General features: G+C 38.7%; 1 protein-coding gene across 2 annotated transcripts in view; it reads left to right on the forward strand.

Annotated features, from left to right (window-relative positions):
• Nucleotides 1–17,529, forward strand: part of GBE1 (1,4-alpha-glucan branching enzyme 1) — a 165,932-nt gene that overhangs the window by 1,361 nt on the left and 147,042 nt on the right. The window lies entirely within an intron of this gene.

Here is a 17,529-nt window from a genome sequence, read left to right on the forward strand (position 1 = left end):
GTAGCATTACCAGGTATCCTATTGGGTTCTGGCAGAGAATAGTGGAAAGGTTAGATCTTGTAAAATGGGATTAAGGATTGAGTAAACTACTAGGCAGATTTACAGAGTACTTTCTCAAACTGTAATCTCTTAATGACAGAATAGCTGAGTGTTTTAAACAATGATTCCTGGCAAGCTTGTGTTAATGTATGCAGTGCTGTAAACCACCTAATTCTTTCAGTGGGGTGCCAGGGTGTAGGAAGTAATAAGTGGGTGGATCTGGCTCTTAATAAAACCATTCATTAAAACATTTGGGCTTCCCAAATGTGCCTGCCGTCTAAATGGGCACATTGAATGGCAGTGTTTATATTTCTGAGGATAGTACGGCTGTGCCGAACACAGTGAGTTTTCAGAACTTTTGTGTACTTCCCAGGTTTGTCCATCTCAAGCACAGAACTTCAGATGATGTCTGTGTCTTGTCCCTTTGTGGCTTCTGAACCTCAAACTGGTCGCTTAATGTATAATTACTCTGGAAACATGTATACTGTTAATTACTTTAAAAGAATAAAGGAAAACTTTCATGACAATCTGTGACAAACTGAATGTCTTATTCCAAGCCCAAACAAGCCTGTCCTGTCTTTTCATCCTGTGAATAGTAGAGACTGCCAAGGAGAGAGTGAAAGCACAGGGAAATGCCTGTTGGTGTTTCCATGCAATGCTCATGCTTTCATGAACTGTGGTTCATGTCTGTATTTAATAGCTTCAGGTGTGTTTTTATCTAGGGCTCTTGCATTGAGAGTGCGCAGGAGAAAGAATCCTACTGGCAGTAAATTTTTATGCCTCTAGAAAGGTAGCAGTTATTTTAGATGGTGACTTAACAAGAGGCCCCATAAATGCATGATTAACATTTAAGTAATCCAATGGATCAGATGTATCCCACACATAGTGTAGAAAGGCTGTCATGCAGCAACCAGGAATATGTGCTGTTGAGGAAATCTATGTAGTAGGAGCTGATGAACTGTCAACTGCTTACTGGTGCCTCATTGTAGGTAGGACAAAAGGACCAACTCTTAATATATTTTTAATATTAGCAATTCTTTTATTCTTGAAGAGTAGGAAAACTGGATAGAAATGATACCACTCAACTACTGAACAAGTGAAAACCTATTCATTATTCCTTCTGGGTGGCTGGCTTTCTCTCTACCTTTGTTCTTGATACCTCCAGCCAGTGGCATTTTTTTGCCACTTGAATAGGTTAAACAACAGAGATACGGATAGTCTTTCAGTTCAGGAGGTAGAGTTAATCCTGACGAAGAGGACAGGAGACACCCTGTTGTGCCTGATACCTTGTAACACCAAAAATGACTGACGTGTTTGGATCAGGAAGCTCTGGGAAAGAACAGAAGGGAAACAGGCTTGATCAAATATGATACTTTTACTGTAGTAGTCTAAAGTTCTTAAAATTTGCAATAATGTTGACTTTATTTAATAGTGAACAAAATAAGGATTGATGGGAATTCTGTAGCTTATAGCTGTCATACTGTGTATTGCCTAAGGAAATAAGGATTGGAGATTTTGATGGAGGATTAAGGATGCTTGAGAAACAGCTTTTCAAACATTTATCTGTAGAGATCTTTATAGTGTGCTTGTGCAAAAATATGTAGAAATAGTCCTCCCTTTGTCTTGCTTAGTAACAGTATGATGTTCTGTAGGAGACAGGGGAAGGAAAAGATACGGAATCTGTTCTTGGCAGTGATACCCGCAAGTTCTTGACTCACCCTTTGGGCTTGAGTCTGTTGCTCTTTCATCTGTAGCACTGTATTAGCATAGCCAGATTATTGCTAGGGGAAAATCTTATAACTGTTTATGTATGACTGTTGTAGGATGTGCAGTTAACTTGGTTATGATGGTTTATTCTGACACTCAAAGCAGGGTTATTTCTGGTGTTGGCTTGGGTTGCCCAGGATGGTGTTGGGTTGTGCTGAATCTTTGGGGATGTGCTTCCACAGCCTCTTTGGGCAGCCTTTCCTGCTATTTGGCTACCCTCATTGTGAAAATTTCTTTTAGTCCTGTGACTTCCTTTGCTGCAACTCTGTTCATTGCCCCTGGTCTTTTTTTTTTTTTTTTCTGTGTATCTTGGAGGAGAACCTGGCTAATTCTTTGCTCTGCTCTTTCTTTCCAGTAGTCACTCATTTAACTATATGGGTTGCTCCCCTCCCTCCTGTCCCTTTAGCTTAAGATTATAAGTGGGCATTAGCAAACCATGCCTCCCCAAGTTAGCTTTTTCATCTCTAATCTGAAGAAACCCAGTGCTCTCAAGCTCTACCCGTGTGCCATAGGTAGTAGAAGACAGGTGAGGAACAAGAAGCTAGCTTTCTGCAGAGGCCTTGGCTTGTCCTTGTTCACCTGAGCTTTAACAGATGCAGGCCTGTCTTGCTGGAGTTGTTCAGATCCACCTCTCCTACCCTGTGCTGTGCCAGTTCACCCCTGGGAGGGTCACCATGTCTGTATGGCAACATGCCTAATATTGAGATCTTTGTACATTCTTTTATTTTTTTTTTGTGAGAAGGCTGTTGAAGGGTAGACAGGCTTTATTTACGTGAGCCTGGATTCTACTGTGTAATATAATTACATACAATATATGTTGAGAATTTGCAGATTCATGATGAAATGAATCATGATGTTGCCTTCAGTCTTGAAAGTTTTCCTTAAGATTTCAAGAACTGTCTCCTTTAACATCTTGTAAAGTATAACTTCCTGCTTTAAACAGCTTTTTTTTTTAATAAAGCCTTGAGAAGCACTGAATAGGTGTTTTGATGGGAACAAAGTGCTTCTTTAAATATATGATGCCTAAAATGTGATGATAGGACCTAGTTAAGTCCTAAGCATGGAGTATGGACTAGCATAGTGATGTGGTTTAACCCCACTGTGCAACGAAGCACCACACAGGTGCTCTTTCACTCCCCCTGCAGTGGGGTGAGGAAGAGAATTGGAAGAGTAGAAGTGGGAAACGTTGTGGGTTGAGATAAAAACAATTTAAGTAAAAGCCATGTACACAAGCAAGGTGAAACAAATAATTCACTGACTCCTTCCCATCAGCAGGCAGGTGTTCAGTCATCTCTAGGAGAGCAGGGCTCCACCACATTTAGTGGTTACTTGAGAAGACAAAATGTTGTCACTGAACATGCCGCTCTTCCTTCTCCTTCCCCCAGCTTTATATGCTGAGGGTGACATGACATGACATGATATGGAATATCCCTTTGGTCCACTGGTGTCAGTGGTCCCAGCTGTGTCACCTCCCAATTTCTTGTGCATCCCCAGCTCACTTGCTGGTGGGGTGGTGTGAGAAGCAGGAAAGGCCTTGACTCTCAGCCCTACTCAGCAGTAACTAAAACACTCCTGTATTATAAACACTGCTTCCAGCACAAATCCAAAACACAGCCCTGTACTAGCTACTATGAAGAAAATTGACTCTACCCCAGGCAAAACCAGCACACGAGTGACTAGTGGAAAGACTGACTTCTGGTCACATTCCCTACTCAGTCCCCTCCTTACACGTGGGCATGTTGTTGCAAATGGTGTTTGTGGGAAAAACAGGCATCTGTAACTGCTGTTCTCTGCCGGAATTTGATCCTGAGTTGCTGGGGAGGGAGGGGTGGGTATTTTCTTTGGTGAGGGGCAGTCCTTTCAGTGTGTATGTAGTGAACCATTCAGCCTTGACCCAAGCCATATGCTATTCAGAGCTTGACACAAGAATATGCTTAAAACAAACAAACAAATGCCCAAGTGATAGTGTTTGCATAGGATATCACTGCACTACATTGTTTGACCATCTGCCATATATTTTCCCCACAAGTATCTTGTTAACTCTGAAGTGTTATTTAGGCTAAAGACTGTGTATAATTTAGTATGTATTTCTAGTCTTTTACCTCTTAGAACATAATTGGTTCAATTAAAACCATCAATGCCTGTGGTGTAATTGCATTTTATGGAGTTACAAACTGGTGTCAGAAAGTGCTGCCCATTAGAATTTTCTGCTATAACAATGTGCGTGGCTTATTATATTTTACCAGCCCCTGGAACTGCATCTGTTATCTACTGACTGTGTAGTCCTCATTGAAAGCTTTTTTTGAATAGTTCAATTTACAGAGTAAATAAGTAAAAATGTACCACTGCACAGCTTCAATCTTTATCCTGATGAAATCGTCAAACAGAACACTGATTTGTTCAGCCAGACAAAATACTGGCCAGAGTGCTTGATCATAGGTATGGGTTGAGAGAGAGAAGATCCTATTTCTTCTGGAGTGTTGGTGAGCTTTTAGTTAAGAAGATTGGAACGTCTACTCACTGGCTTTCGTAGTTGGATCCATTAACAACATGTCTGTCAATTGGTTCATAGTTTTCTAGTAGTGTTCCTATACCCCTGAACTCTTACAGAAGGGAAATACTTGCCATTCTCCTGTTTGTATCTACACAATATCAGATTACTGCTGCTTTATGATAGTTATGGTTTGGGTTTTTTTTTATTTTAAGAGATGCACAGTGATGGGTACTTAACTGAGGTATTGAAAATGAAAAGATGTGGAATTTGGTTTGATAAGACTGAGTAGGAAGACAGCTGTTGGGATCTCTCAAGTTTGAGAATGGAAGTTGAAGTGTGACCCAGCTTGAATCCTGGTTTTAGATGATGATGGGGAGAGGGGCAAGGCTGGAGTAAGATCTGCCATGGGATTGACACAACTACTGTGTATCCTTTGTGTAGAGAGCCATGCTGCTAACACAGAAAAACTGAATTTTCTTTTTCTGTTTCATGTCATACAGGCTGCTGTACTGGGTGTGCAAAACTAAATGTTCACAAAAAAAACAGTATCATACATTACTATGTTTTCTTTTTTTTTTTTTTTTTTTTTTTTTTTTTTTTTTTTGTGGCATCTGGTAAGTTCAGTTAACTCCTACTGAACTATTCAAAATTATTCTAGAGCCCTATAGAAACCAGTACCCCTCAGTTTAGTGGAATATGTGCTTCTGCATTATGGTGGTCTTTAGAATGCTCTTGTGCGTTAGGATTACTGTGCTCTGACAAGCACAGCTGACTGCATCACTGATGACCTTAATTTTTAAGCCTGTGAAGATGTAGTTACATAGGCCAATGTACAACTAGTATATGCATATCTGATCGTCGTCCTTATCAAAAGATTCAAGTTGGCAGTTGTCTTAAGAGATACAAGGTTTACAAAAAGGCAGGAAAGTGTTAAGATGTAGGTATTGCATTTTGTTAGCAAGGTGAGTTGTCTCTCTGTATGAATTAAAACTAAATACTCTCTGAAAAACCATGTGTAGGCCTCTTCAGCTCTGTTACGTAGTGTTAGCGTGTCTGAAGATGTTGGATGGGCTCTGAGAATTTGCCCAGAATTTTAGAACAATAGATTACATGACCAGGAATCTAATTACTGTCTCATTGTAATAGGAAAGAAAAGCTTTGTCTTGCCAAATACTTTAAATTCAAGTATTTATACATGTCTTTACTACCTCCAAGCTATAAAGAAGGCATTCCCATTATGGAGGACTGTCTTAAATTGACATCCTGTCACACGAAGATACTTTTTTTCCCCTTTGTTCAATTTCAATATTTATGTATACACACTTCTCTTTCCTTTCTATCTCCCTGTTACCTTCTGTTTACTCCCACTGTGCCTTCTAATCCTAGCTGCTCCTTCATCTTCTGTATTCCACAAAAAAAGCTCCTTCTCACTTGTGCAATGTCAGAGATCTAAAACCTCTCACTTATGCTTCAGTTTACTTTGTACTTCTGAAACTTTGCTTCATACAGTTATTCATTAGTTTAGAAAGAAAATAATGTCTTAAGGCAATGTGTCAAGTGCAACAAGATCAGGTTTTTGTATCTGAAATGTTTAAAACATGAGTTTTCCTCTGGAAAAAAAAATATGCAGCAAAAAAAGTTTTTAGCTATAATATAGCTTGCCTCTTCCCCAAGTATCTTACAATTTATTTGATATAGCACCTCATGTTAACAAATTGAAGGGCAGTTATTAGTGAGGATTCCTGGCCATGCTGTGAAGAGTAGGCCTCTAAGCTGCTTCATGTTGCTGTTGGAAGTACCTTGCCAATGAATATTATTTGGACATTATTTGCGGTTAAAATTTAGTGTAGGCCCTTGATCTAATATCTCAGAATAGATGTCCAAAGACCTGTTTGATGACTCAGGTCGACTAGTTCACTTATGTGAACATCTTGAAACTGTTTTATTAATCTGGACATTTCTAATGCTAAATTTATTTTAACCTACTCTCTTGATATACTTAAAAATAACAAAAAAAAAGCCTTACTGATAGTTTTGTTAAACATATAGCTCCAATTCTATTGACTGATGTTACTTGAAGGTAGTGGTAGCTCTAATGCTTTCTATTTGACACCCTCCTACGCTTTGGCGCTGTTCCTCAGGCATGGTATACTTAGAGTTCACACACGTCCTTCCTGTTCTGGTGTGCTGTGTTGCTTGACTTAGTGCTAGCATGCCTGCCATTGTGCTTAGCGTTAGAAAGAGAAAATAAGTTCACAGTGGGGCATGAAGTTCCAGTAAAGGGTGGACCTGCTCTCCCTGAAGTAGGAGTACCGCTGCTAGAAGGCTGTGCTAAGTTCAAAAAAATGTAGCCTAGATCCACAAAAGGAATTGAGCAATGGTTAGGCACACGCAAAAATAATTTTTAAGTGCTTAGTTCATGAAATAGAGAACGTGAGTTTTGGCCCTTATGTGACCTAGTCTTGCATTCATTAAGCAATTTGTCTCCGTTTGTGTGTTCCACAGTCCTCAAAGTGAGATTGGTATCTGGATCCTCCCCCTTCCAAGTGATGCTGGCCTGAGGCACCAAAGTAAGGGTGATGTCCTTTGTGGTAGGTGTAGGAAAGTGGAAAAACCCTGCTAAAGTAATACTTTGGAGGGTGTGGACTTCAGGTGTATTAGTATTTCTTTTTATTCCTCTCACTCCAAATGAAAACAAAACCCTACCTTTTTGGTCAAGAAAAGGCTTATAAGAATGTGGATAAATTGACATACACAAACAGACTTCATTGATTTTGAAGAGATGTTAAATACCATTGCAAAGATGTGCAAATGGAAGAGGCTTATTTTTCTATTTCTGGGCGATGTTTAGGGTCTGATCTTCATTTGCACTCATCTTTATCGAGAGGGGGAACTGATAGAGAAGGTTCTTTAAGAGACACTGTATTGAGACAAGAGGAAAATAAACTTTTAGTGCTGAGCACAAATGGATGTGGGTAGTTTATTACAATTAGTTTGGGGAATATTTTTTTTTTTTTTTTTTCCACAAAACAATGCATTAGATGGTTGTCCAAGCAAGTCCTTCTGTGCTAACTGTGTGTGGGGCCAAACTTCTGTTTTGAGGGCACTCTCTTTTTCCTGGTGTGTCACTGGCAGGCAGGCTACATGCATGGGCAGGATGTGTGCCTCCAGGCATTCTCCATGGTCACATGTGAATCTGATGTCGTCATCAGATCTGAGTTTTTGGATGTATAAGCATTTGATAAGATTCTTTAGAGGAAAGGCAGGAGGGCCAGGGAGGATTGTCTAAAAGACTCCTATTAAAATCATGCTGAGTTACTGTATGATTTAAATGAAAATCTGTTGCACTACCACAACTGTTTGGAAATTGCCCATCTAGAATGAATTCATTTCATAAACATAGGAGTCAGCAGCTCATTTTAGCAGCTTTAGCGGGTAAACTGATTGTGCTGTACCTGCTATCCTAGAAAAAAAAAAAAAAAGAAAAAATTCTGTTGTATATGCCAGACTTAAGCAGATACCTTAAGTATTTTAGGCTATCTAAAATGCCCTTGGACATCTCTGTTTATGTAAGCAAGTCTTACTGTTAGCATCGTTGTTTGATACCTATTGTGGTAGATATCCACAGCGTACATGTTCCTGGTTTGACAGGGGTTGGTAAGCTGTAAGTTAATTAATGCTTTCCATTCTGAGACTTACACAGCTCGTTTTGAAATTATGAATCTTTGATTGCTTTTAGCAAGATTTAATTTGTCCTGCATAAACAGTTCTTCCTGCCAAGTGCCAGTCCTCTAGGAAATCGTTGAAATTTAATAGAAATATGAAGTCTTGCATGCTACTTCAGTGTACCAGTTTGGTTTTTTTTGAAAAAATTTGAGCAACGTGCTGGTTGTAAAGATTTGCACAATAGCTTCATATTGTTACACAAACAGTAACAATGACTCCACACAGAAGCCTTTGTGAAATAGTAGATGTGATGGTTTGGGACAGGAGCTGGTGAAGGGGCTGTCTAGAAGTTGGAGCTAAACTCAATGGGGTTTTTTTGAGAAGAAGAAATTAGAAACACTGGAAGTATCACAATCTGTATAGTTTGTACACAAATGTAGGAACTTAAAGTAAATAAATACTTCTTGTCAGTTCTTGGATCATTCCTTAGTTTGTGTTTTGATTGGACTTTTCATCTGATGTTGCCTCCTCTCTGTCCCACTCTTCTACAACTGCCCTCCTCACCCCAAAAACGATTATAATCTCTAGGAGAAATACAGGACAAATGGGGGAAAAAATCCCTCCTTTGTAACAAAAGAGGGAACACAGCTGAAAAAGACATACTTTTACAACTTCAGGGTCTGTTTAGAGTACAGCTTACTAAAGAGAATGTTAAAGTGTTGGAGAACAAGGTAAAACTTTTGCATACTGAATGAGCCAGGTGACTTAAATCTGTCTGAACAAACAAATCCTTTGTTTCTGACTTGAACTCCCAAGCTTTAACTTAGTCTTTGGGAAGCTCATAGATTATCATATCTTTCAAGTTCAACACATGGATATTGTTTGTACTGAAGTATTTCAGTTTTCAGGAGTGTGTGTCCAGTTCTGCCAGTGGCATGGGCTCTGTGAACATGTACGTGAGGTTTTCCAGGGAAGCACAGTCTATTGGCAAAGATTTTTCATTTTCATTCATTTCAATAGGAATCAGACATATTCTCTACTTTTTTTTTTTTTCATTCTCACTTAGAGAAAGTGACTTTAGGAATATATGGCTAACCCATGTAGAAATAATCTTAAATTTTTCATCTTGCAAGTAGTATGGTGTCTGTACTATCTTCTCCCTCTGGTCCTGTTAGGAGACTAAATAGTTGTGTCTGCTTGTCCACATTTTGTTCAGTTGGGATGCTACCCTCGTTGCCCTTTTGCATTCTTCCTCAGCTCTTTGCTACTTTCTTGCCACTGGTTGGCAGTTGCTTCGAACAACAGCAGGTACTCTTGGGATACTGAACTAATTTCAGCATGTAGAACCAGCAGAAAAACAGTCTTTTCATTGGCAAGCTCCAAAGGGATGGGAGAGAGACTGCAGCAAAGCATAGCATTTAGGTTAGCTACTTTGGTCTGTATCTGTGGTCTAAGCAGTTTTTTCCCTTTCTTAAAGAAAGCAAATCAAAATAGGCATTTTGATGCCTATTGTCTGTTTTGTCAGGAAGTAAGGGAGAAAGCCTAAAGTGATAAAGGATTTTTTTTTAAAGTGATTAAGGTAGCAGTTTGGTACTGGTGACAGTATCAGAAAGGTTAGTGTGTTTAGTTTCCTGCTTACAGTCCTCCATCCTCCCTGTCCCCTCCCCACCTCCCTCCTTCCCCCCACCAAAAGGGGGGGGAAAAAAAAAAAAAAAGAGGGGAGTCCCTGAAGCTTTTGAAAGAAAGGCCTGTGTGGATGTGTTGTCACTTGATGTACCGGTGGTGGTTTCTTAGTCTGGAAAATTCAAGGTAGTTAGTTATATCTTAGCTTTCAGTGGCATAAAGTTTTTGGTTTGAGTGTGAAAGCTAACTTTTCCTTTGTTTGCTGTAGAACTTTCTTTATAGTTTTTGGGGAATATACATTAAAATATCTATCAATTGTGCTTAATGTGCTTAATGCACAAGTATATATGCACAGACACACAGCGCTTTTTTGGAAGAGTTGGTAGCTAGTATGTGTATGTATCCAGCCTCCATTGGGGTTCATTGGCAAGTTTAACTATAGCTTATGGAATTCGTTGACTTAATCTATGGCATATTTGATATGAGTTTGCTAAGAAGAATGAGTTTTTAATGCTTAATTTTATAAACATCTGAAAGGCATTTTTCAAAATATTGCTACTTTTATTTTAATCCTGTTTACAACAATTGGAAAGTATTTAAGAAAAAAGAATCAGGCTCCTAACAGTCTTTTTAAAATAGCAGCAAACAGATTTTTAATACTAATGCTATTGCAGTGTAATTTGAATGTGATTATAGTGATTAGTTCTTTCAGACAGGAAATTATAAATAATGCTTGTTAGCATGTAGACTTATTTGCCAGACTTCTCAGGATTTTCTTTATATCATCAAAAAACTTTGGACAGAAAATCTTTTTCGAACTACTTCTTACTTGTTATCCTAAAATAAAATATATAAGTTCATAAATCAGACTCTTTATTACTTCACTTAAACACTGTAAATTAATGTAAATAAAAATACCTCAAAACTGAACACTCCCCCTTCATCTTCGTCCCTTGCCTTTGCAGTTTTAGATGCCATATAATTTTGATGGTAGGGATAGGTAGAACATTACTCAAAAGTTCAAAGTACTGATTTTATTAGCTGGTATGATACGGTTGTGGGGTTTGTTTTGGTGGGGTTTTTTTTTGGTTTGTTTTGGTGGGGTTTTTTGTTTGTTTGTTTTGGTGGGGTTTTTTTTTGGTTGGGTTTTTTGTTTGTTTGTTTTTGGTGTTTTTTTGGTCCCTTTTTAGAAAGGGATCTTGGATGATAGTGTTAGTGTATAAGAGTATAATGTATGAAATGTGTATTTTTTTGTGTGTGTTGCTATGGGTAACAACTGAAAATCCTCAAGTCTGCAGAAGGAGGGCAAGACTAGGGGAGGCTGGAGATGTTAATGACCAGATTTAATCTACAGAGTGATAATGCCTGGTATTGATATTATTTGGAAGATTTGGCTGTGTCACTTCTATATAAATTCCACTCATCTGTCCCTAGAATTTGCCATGAAGTGAAAGCTGATGCATAGTGTGAGCTGTCTTTTCTCCGATTTTAAGATTTCCCCCCCACCAGAGGCAGGTCTGAGCGTGTTTTAGGGCTGAAGATGGCTAAGCTAATTTCAAATTCACTCTGTCCTCACAGATCAGCACAGGGCACTCCAGCCTGTTCGCATGCAATGGCTGGCTACTCCTGTTAATGTTCAGGCTTCTCAAGCCCTAAGTACGAGGCCCAGCAGAGCAGATAGGACCTGTTTAAGGTCACCATCTCCTCAAATCCAGTATCTTCTGCAAGGTTCCTGGTACAGTGTTTCAACAGGTTTTGTGCGTGTATTGTTTAAACTTAAATGGCTTAACTTTTTTTTCAATTATAATAATAAAAATACAAGTTCCTTGATGCTGATGGGGTTCTTAATGGCAGCAGAAGACTCAATCTGTAGATCTGATTGTTCAAAATACACTTTTTTTTCTTCTGAGGAAAGCAATCTGCTACTTTTTCATCTCACTATCAGTGAATGGAAAAAAGGAGGGTTCTTCGTGCAGAAGTTAACCTGGTCATTGACACCCTTAATTGTTAGAAGCTGTCTGTAGCTTCCACAGTTGGTAAAATTAAGAACAGCAGAGTCTATTTGTATATGGAGATATATGTATTTCAACTACAACTTCTGAATTCTGGGAATGAAGTGAAAAGCTTTAGTGAAAGATTAGGTACCTAAATAGACCTAGTGATTATTCTCACTTTAAAATTTAGCAAAGTTGGACTTAAATAGCCCTTGGATGTCAACTATTTTAGCACAGCCAGTAAACCAGGAATGTTGTTACTGCACAATAACAATGAATGGATTAAAGTATCTTTGCCTTCTGAATAGGAGCTCTTCTGGACCATGAAGGTATGGACTGGGTATTATAAGATAACGAGTGGTGTCTTTGAGTGTGACTTTCAGCCATTGTGTATTTTGACCAAGCTATTTGGTTTTTCACTTAACAGTAAATAGTAGAAACAATTTCATAAACAAAACCCACACCTTCTTTAATATCAGAAGCAAAAACTTAATCTGAGCTGTGGGCTTTTGAATTGCAGAACAAGTAGTAAGGTATCACCTTCCATAATATCATAAATACTGTATTGTCATTGAAGTAGGCATCAGACTGAGCGTTCAGCAACAGTCATGGTTGACTTTGAGTGGTTTCCAGCTCAAAATGGAGGAAGCTGTAAATGGCAATTATGTCCATTAAGTGTCACTGTCAAACACTGTGACCATAATGACTTGTGACAGAAACATCTCGCAGGCCCTACAGAGGTAGGAAATGCCAAGGCTGTCAAGACCTGATTGTTGTCTAGATTTCTCTCTGAGCAGGTTGTTTGTCCTTACATACCAGGGATCAGTGTGGTTTGCTGCGTCTCCAGTACCAGTCAGTTAATGTTATTCAGTCATAACAGTTTTTCCTCAGAAATGTTTAGTCAGTTCTGGGGTGTAGTTTGTATAATCATGGCATTACTTGGCAGGGAAACCAAAAAAGGGAAATACTGAAGTAGGTCTGGTATGCAGAAAAACATTGCCAGTATAGCATACAATATCGGAGAAGTTGTTGTACAGTGAATACAGCTTAGATGCAAGATGATGCTTTTGATGATACACATTGTTGCTTGGGCCCATTCCAACACAGGCAGAACTTTTAATGATGAATTCCTTGGTCTAATAGCATCAGCACTAAGGGCTTTTGCAGCAAAAAGGATATTGCTCACCGATAGCATTTGCTAGTGCATTAACAAGCACTTAGAACAATAGTCTTCACATTTTGAAAAGTCAGGGACAGCTTCTAGATACGCTTGCATAAGTCCTTTACATGTTGCTATGACTGATTAAGTACAAATTTTGAAACCATGCTTGTGCAACTTGTGGGCTTTACTAAAAGGAAACAGATTGGACTTTGGGTATTTGGCTCTACTGGTTACTGTGGGTCATCAATTTCTAAGGCTGCTCTTGGCATTGTTGACTCTGTTAGCAGTGTATCTTTAATTTTAAAAATGCCACTGAGATTTCTTCACAGATAAGTTTTCTTTAAATGCTTAATGAGGTTTGCCTAATACAAGCAACAACATTTAGTCTGTGCTAAGGAAAGCAATGGGACAGTAATAAACAGTGGTGATTTTTGTATTTCTTTTTGACATTTTCCAAACTAAGTTTCAGCAGTCCAGTTCTTACTTGTTTGAAACAACAGATATGCTGAGAAAGTAAAGATTCTTTGTTGTATTGTTCTCTTATTCTATTTTCTAATTTTTTTCTTGGTCATCTTTCCCAGGCTCTGTGACTCTGTAAGAAATCCAGGGATTTATCAGAGGGGAGAAGGCTTTCAGACTCTGGAACCTTTTCTGGCATTCATTCTGTCAATATTACTTCATGATAAGTGTCAGACAACACTGTGCTTACCATCATGTCTGTTACAGTATTTAATACAAACCCAATACATATCTATTGTTGAGTTGAACAGGTACATGCTTTAGCCTTTACAGGTGCCAAAGCGATGATGACTTGTTGAGAAGAAGCAGGAGATTAAAGACCAGAAATTGCTTGGGCTGTGTTTTGGTGTTTATAGGGCTTTTTTTTTGTAGCATTACTTCTGGTATCTCCAGTGAGTGCTGCTAGTGGAGAAGGATGGTAAAACAGAACTGTGTCAGAGAAACAGTGGCATAAAACCTTAAAATTAGTAAAGCAACTTGTTTACCACCTTGTTGGAGTGGTTCAAAGCTGACATTTATTTCCTTCTGGCACAGAGAAACATGTCATTTTGGTATGATGGCTGCAAACCCTAGCTTTATTGTTTGTCATCATGCAAAAATATAAGTGATGCTTTTTTTTTTTTTTTTTAAATTGAGGGACCAACAGTTCTTGTGGCAATGAAACTGTGTAACAGAAAAGTAGAAATAAATAGTAATTTATGTCTGGTTTTCTAATGTATGTCTTACGTTGCAATGGTGTATCTCAATAAAATTATTCAGATGTCTGGATATATTTGTTTATTTTAAACCAGGATTTTTTTTTTTTGTGGAGGTATGGGGTACTGTGGCTTTTTTAGTATGTCTGTAGTGTATTAGCTTCCTGAATCTGTTTTGATGTTTTTGGTTCTCAAATGGCAATGCAAAGAAAGTGCTCAATCTCCTGCAGTTTGTAAATTACTTTTCTGCCTTTTTAAAACTTTATGCAGCATAGGCTGACCAGGATTGAGATTTCATGAACAGCTCTCTTGGAGAAGATAGGAGGGAAGTGAAAAAAACAGTTAAAGTCAAGAGGGCTCTAGATCTCACTGCACTTTATCAAAGTGGTATTCCTGCTGTGGTTTACATTCCCCAACAGAAAGAAGAGCTGTTGTAGAAACCTCAAAGTTCAGTGGGGTATGAGTTTTCACCTGGTAATAGACAAATCTAATAGTCTGTAAAATGCAAAGAGCCACCTAGAAAACAGTAGAGATGGCACCTGTGTTGTACGTGTGTTTTGGCAATGAATACATCATTTGCTAGGTTAGAATCTTTAGCTTAAGATTTTCCTTTCTCTTGCTTTTTCTATTGATGCTTGTTTCATCAACTCACCCACTTGTAAACTATGAAAAGAATCTAGAAGGAGATTGAAGTGAAGGGAAAATTATGGCCTTGACGTATGAACTCAGGAAAGGTCCCTTTGTGGTACGGAATAAAGTGGGAAGTGTAACTGGGGAACGTGTAGTTGCTTCTGTTCGTGCAGTATGAGTCACTACAGACTTGGTGGAGGGTGGGGCAGGGAATAAAAGAAGCTTTGAGGGCTTAAATAGCTACAAATAAGTGTCTGTAACTCAACTGCTTACTAACTGTTTGCCAGGCTATGTGAGGTGTGCTTCCCCCTCTTCTCCCTCCCTGACCACATTCAAAGAAATTGCTAGTTGGTGAGAAAACAGTGCTCTGTTCTAGTACTTCTTAAGTTCTGTGCTATATAAGCGTAACGGTTTTTGTTTGCTTTACTGTTGCTTCCTCTGTTCTTTACTTTAGGTATCAAGATTATGAAAATTGAATTTACTAGGTCTTGCTTAGTACAGATACATGTATGACTGTATTTGAATGACAGAGATATTTATTAAACAATTTAAAATGGTATATATCCCTGGTGAACAGGCTGGTCTGTTGCAGTGCAGGATGTCAGAATTTAAGTCTAATGTTTCAAAACTTTTATTGACTTGGAAGCTTGGATAGATGGTGACCTGTTGAAGATAAAATGTTAGGATGCTGTTGCATATACTACCATAAGATTCTAATATACTTTACTTCATCTATCTTTCATAATACAGCCAAAGCAAATTTTGGCAGAAGCTAGTGGAATTTCATACACATACAGTGCCTATTGTAATACAAATTTGAATTCCTGTCTTGTCAAATAACTTTATTTTGCAGCTTTTTAAAAACTTCATTGCCTCAACAAAAATAAAGTGGAAAAAAAAGGACTGGTGGGCTGAGAGCCTGTCCTGATTCTGGCTCAGATAGAATTAATTTTCACCTGAGCTAGGAGAGGAGCTGGAGCTGGTGGAACCTGTGGCTGGGGGACACAGCTGGGATAGGTTACCCAAATTGGCCAAAGGGCTGTTCCATCCCATGTGATGTCATGCTCAGTATATAAAGTGGGGACTGTGCTGAGGGGAGCCTCCTGCTGCTGGGTAGGAAGCTGGGCATTAGGATCCACTGTTGCTATTGTACTGTGAATTATGTGCTTAGAGTATTTTCTGTTATTGGGTTGTTTGTTTGTTTTCATCTCTGTTTTCTTCTGTCTTAAACTTTTTTTTTTTTAATCTCAACCCACCAGTTTTTCCTTCTTTTCTTTAGCAAGTCTCCTCTCCATCCCACTGGAGAGTGGAGGGGGGAAGTGAGAGAAAGACTGCATAGCTTGGTCCCGAGCGGGGCGAAACTACGACAGTTATTTTGGTGCCCAACATGAGGCATGAAGGGTTGAGATCACTCAAGTCAGATCTGTGGTTGCTTGAAACAAAATTTGTTATACACACTTACATTGTTTAGTAGTAGGTGGTCATGATGTTGCAGTGGTTGGTCATGTTGTGTTGATGCCCCATCCCTCGAAATGTTTAAGGCCAGGTTGGATGAGGCTCTGAGCAACCAGATCTAGTGGGGGATGTCCCTGCTCCTTGCAGAAGAGTTGGACTAGATGACCTTTGAAGGTTCCTTCCAACCCAAACCATTCTATGATTCTATATATGTACTATGTTTTCCTGGTGAGGAATAGGACGTATCCTCTTCAAATTGCTGGAACTCCCAGCAATTGCTAGCTAAACTACGACAGAGCCAACACAAACTTGGGAGCAGAGGGAAAGTGAAATAAGGAATGAAGATTTGCAGGCCACCTTGGCTTATGTCTCTTTGAGAAAGTGTCAGACTTTGCTGCTTTGTTCTGTTTTCCGGGTGTGAAGAGGAAGTGTGTGGTGTGGGGGTTGTTTGTAGGTAGGGTTTTTTTTAAAATAATAGTTAAGGTGGTGGTAGTTATAAGATGACTGGAACAAACAGGTTGTAATTGCAACCTGTAGGACTGCTCTTCATGGTGGTTATTGCAGTGACACGGTAATTGCAGATCACACAAAATCTCAGTAACTTTTGTAGTGGAGTAGTGCTTCTGCTGGCTCATTCCTTTGTGCTCTGCTGTGATAGCTGATAAGAGAGCTGGTCAAATGCGAGGCACTTAAATAATTGCATCATTGTATCGTGTATATGTGAGTAAGATGACTATCAACCTTCAGGTAGAATAATGGGGTATTTCACTGTGGCTCTTAGCTAATTCTTACTGTTCTCATACCCTGGCTAGATATCGTTAATAAATTTTTATTAGTAGATGGAATCACATAACTACTTTTTTTTTTTCTTTTGTTAACTTCCTGGAAATACAGGTTACTGTGAAATCTTAAAAATATACTTTCTGCACTATTCATTACACAATTTGTATTGGATATGATCATGTCAGTACTCCACTGAATGCCACGTTTTATGGGAAGTGTTTCTACCTTACAAAAACCCAGCCAACCCAAAAAGATGTTGTGATAAATTTCTGACAATACAGAACCTCTATTATAATTGCAAAGGAATCTTGAATTAACTGAATAGTATGAAAAGGTAAAATACACTAACTTTTCGTGTATTTTCACAAAAGTGACAGCCATTCTGCGTTACATCTTTTTTCTTTTTACGTTACTTACCTCATTCATGCTTTCTCCTGCTACCAGCAGCATTTTTCATCTTCTGTGTAAGCATTTGTTGTGTACTGCTTACACAGGGGCAACCTGTAGTATGTATTGTAGGTTGTGCAAGTGAGTACTTCATAGTCTTCAAGGAGTTTGGGATTCTGAGACTGATAACGAATCTTTCTTTTGCAAAGAAGTGCAGCACTTCATTAGCTCACAAGGTGCTGGGAGGAAATTCCCTCCAGAGCATTAATTACAAAGAAAGAAAGATTTTAGAAAGATGGAAATCATAATCAAAGA

Source organism: Chlamydotis macqueenii, chromosome 1, assembly GCF_036417535.1.
Source record: "Chlamydotis macqueenii isolate bChlMac1 chromosome 1, bChlMac1.mat, whole genome shotgun sequence".
NCBI classification, from domain to species: domain Eukaryota; kingdom Metazoa; phylum Chordata; class Aves; order Otidiformes; family Otididae; genus Chlamydotis; species Chlamydotis macqueenii.